Source organism: Dipodomys spectabilis, unplaced genomic scaffold (genome assembly GCF_019054845.1).
Source record: "Dipodomys spectabilis isolate Male_0828 unplaced genomic scaffold, ASM1905484v1 ptg000278l, whole genome shotgun sequence".
In the NCBI taxonomy this organism is placed as follows: domain Eukaryota; kingdom Metazoa; phylum Chordata; class Mammalia; order Rodentia; family Heteromyidae; genus Dipodomys; species Dipodomys spectabilis.
Window position 1 is genome coordinate 3,670,001 of NW_024870955.1, and position 3,620 is coordinate 3,673,620.

The 3,620-nt window shown below is 51.0% G+C and overlaps 1 pseudogene; it reads right to left on the minus strand.

Annotated features, from left to right (window-relative positions):
* The window catches only part of LOC122126431, a 3,698-nt pseudogene extending 3,272 nt beyond the window's left edge, over positions 1–426 (minus strand).
* Between the last annotated feature and the right edge of the window lie 3,194 nt (positions 427–3,620).

The window sequence follows — 3,620 nt, forward strand, 5'->3', positions numbered from 1 at the left end:
GGCGGCGGGAGGGGCAAAACACGGGTCGGGTCAGTCACTCGCTCAGTCGGTCAGTCCTCGCCTACCCGGTAGTGGGTAGTGAGAGTTCTGACATACACATACATATAGGTTGTTATCATTCATTATTATCGTCATTTGCTTTTCCTTTTTCCTTTTGGCCTAGTCCTGGGGCTTGGGCTCCGGGCCTGAGCACTGTCCCTGAGTTTCTTTATGCTCAAGGTCACTGCTCTACCACTCGAGCCCCTTCTGGCTTGTTCTGTTTAGGTGGTACTGAGGAATTGAACCCAGGGCTTCAAGCACGCTGAGACACATTCCCAGCCCAGTCCACCTCTGGGATTCCCCCCCCCCCCCCCCCCCCCGCACCGGGTTCTGCCCGCCCGGAACCAGAGGTACGGTACTGTCCTCTGCGAGCTCGTGCTCTTGCATGACGACACGGTAGTACTAATTCAGCCCCGAGGAAATCTTCACTAGGGCATTTTCCCCCAAGTCCACCTCCACTTCTGGCGTTTTGGGTGACCCATCGAGATGAAGAGTCTCAAATGGACTTTCCTGCCCGGGCGGGCTATGAACCACTATCCTCAGGTCTCAGCCCCCTCGCTCAGCACCTCAGACGGATGATGGGCAGTGAGCCACTGCTGCCACCGGCACCACCCGGCCGGTGAGCCTTTGCCTGGGGATTTTCTTTACCGACCGGCCGAAAGGTTTCGTGCCCTACCTGTCTTATGGATAAGTTTGCTCTGTTTTCGGTCTTATTTTTGTCCTCATGGACATCCTTCTTTCCCAAGGAAAAGGGGCCTCGGCTCGGGGAGAGAGTCAATTCCTGAGGCCAGACAATCCATAGGAGGAACTTTCTGCCACAGTGTGGTGTGGTGTGGTGTGGTGTGGTGTGGTGTGGTGTGGTGTGGTGTGGTGTGGTGTGGTGTGGTGTGGTGTGGTGTGGCAGCTCAGATATCACAAGGACTGCCATCTCTCGTGTGCAGGATACCCGGGGAGGGGAACTGCGGGGTGGGGGTGAGCAGAGGCATTTTCTCCTTCCGGAAACCAGATGATGATTGAATAAAATTAGCCATCCATCCTTGAGACATTCTCAAGGAGGTGGGCTGGGAATGTGTCTGGGTTGGTAGACAGCTTCCCCTAAAAACTCGGGCCTAAATGGCGGCGGCGGCATCCATCTTGTTCACAGACCGAGTGTCCACGTTGAGTAAGCAGAGTAAGCAGAGCCCCGCTGGAGTCCACAAGGAAAAGCAAGACCGAGGGGAGGCGGGGAGGCGGGGAGGCGGGGAGGCGGGGAGGGGGGACACAGAGACAGACAGGAGACAGAGAGGCAGAGAGAAAGAGACAGAGACAGAGACAGAGACAGAGAGAGACAGAGACCCAGCGACCGACGGAAAGACACACAGGGGAAGAGATGGAGGGGGAGCGAGAGATCCACAAATCTAACTACACCAACTGAATAATCAGACAGACAGACAGACAGACAGACAGACAGACACACACACACACACACACACACACACACACACACACACACACACACACACACACACACCACACCGACACACAGGCAGACAGAGGGAGAGATGGGGAGTATAACTAGATCACCTGAATCAACAAACAGGAACAGGCACACATGCCCCCACCACACACACACACACACACACACACACACACAGAGGCAAAGACAAGAGACCGACACACAGACAGGCAGAGAGGGGGAGACATGGAGGGGGAGCCCTAGAGACCCATCAGTGTGACTGACTAGATCACCTGAATAAATTTATTCCTTCCCTGCCCTGCCCTCATGTATGAAGGTAGACGATTGGTATGGAGTTCTTCTTGTCACCAAACACAGGTGAGGGCTAGTGACTTTTTACCCTTCCATGTAGGGACTCTTCCCTTAGGACCCTTGATTTTGATCATTGAATGAGAATTTCTGGAGGAGTCACTCTGGTGGAGTTTTATGGAGTAAGCAATCAGGCAACCAGACAACCATACAACCCGACCACAAAAAAAAAAAAAAAAAAAAAGCAGACACAGACAGACAGACAGACAGACAGACAGACAGAGAGACCCACACAGCTCCTGACTTCATGGGTGTTTTCAGGGTTAAAGTGGGGGGTCGGGGGGAATGTGGCAACTGAATTATGCACAGATAGTTGTTTTATCTTTGCTCCAATCTCAACTCTAGATGTTTGGGGTATTTCTTTACAGATAAGATAAACAGATCATTAACGCTTGTTTTCTTTCTTTCTTTCTTTCTTTCTTTCTTTCTTTCTTTCTTTCTTTCTTTCTTTCTTTCTTTGTGTGCCCCCCCTCTCCTTTTTCTCTTTTTTATGGGGGGGGGGAGGTGGGCAATCCTGGGACTCGAAGTCAAGGCCCTGTCACTCAGCGACTCAGCTTTTTTGGCTCAATTCTAGCAGTCTATCACTTGAACCAGAGCTCCACTTTTGGCTTTATCTGTCTATGTACTATGTACGTGGCGTGTGTGTGTGTGTGTGTGTGTGTGTGTGTGTGTGTGTGTAATATATATTATACATATTCATTTTATACATAGACGTATATATGTATAAACACACATCTATTCGTTTATTTATACACATGTGTATATATACGTGCACATATATATTTATACACATATGTGTATATATACATGCACACATATATTTATACACATACATATATACTGTGATACGCACGCGCACACACACACACACACACACACACACACACACACACATTGCCTTATTATTTTCATGATTTTTGTTTTTTTTTGGTTTTGTTTTGTGTTTTGGTTTGGTTTTTCCCGGGACGTGGGGCTTGAACCCTGGCTGGCCCTGGACACTGTCCCCCAACTCTTCAGCTCAAGCCTAGGGCGCTACTACTTGAGCCACAGTACCACTTCCGGTTTTCTGAGTGGCTTATTGGAGATAAGAGTCTCACGGTCTTTCGTGCCCAGGCTGGCTTTGAACCGAGATCCTCAGATCTCAGCTTCCGGAGCAGCTAGGATTACAGGCGCGAGCCACCAGCGCCCAGCTATTTTCATGTTTTTGTGTGTGTGTGTGTCGGGTGTGAGGCTTGAACTCTGGGGCTGGGTGCTGTCTCTCTCTCTCTCTCTCTCTCTCTCTCTCTCTCTCTCTCTCTCTCTCTCTCTCTGTGTGTGTGTGCTCTTCACCTTCCCAGCCCTCCCCCACTTGTTTTGCCAGTCTAGGGGCTGGCAAAAGAAGAAGAAAGAGAGATTGAGTAAAATTAGCCATCCATCCTTCAGCCATCCTCCTTGAGACATTCTCAATGAAGTGGGCTGGGGATGTGTCTGGGTGGTAGACAGCTTCCCTAAAAACTCGGGCCTAAATGGCAGCAGCGGCATCCATCTTGTTTACAGACCGAGTGTGCACGAGCTCATGTGGGCTTTCATGTTCTCTGTGGGTTGACACGGCCGGCCGGCGGGCGGGCGAGCGGACGAGCGAGCGGGGTGGGGTGTGCGATTCATTGGAGATAAGACACCGGTTCCTGCTCCCTCCTTCCTTCAGGGACACCAAGGAAGAAGTTGCCGCTGGCGGGTGGGTTCCAGGCTGGCAAGCAGAGTAAGCAGAGCCCCGCTGGGACTGAAATACATTTCTTCC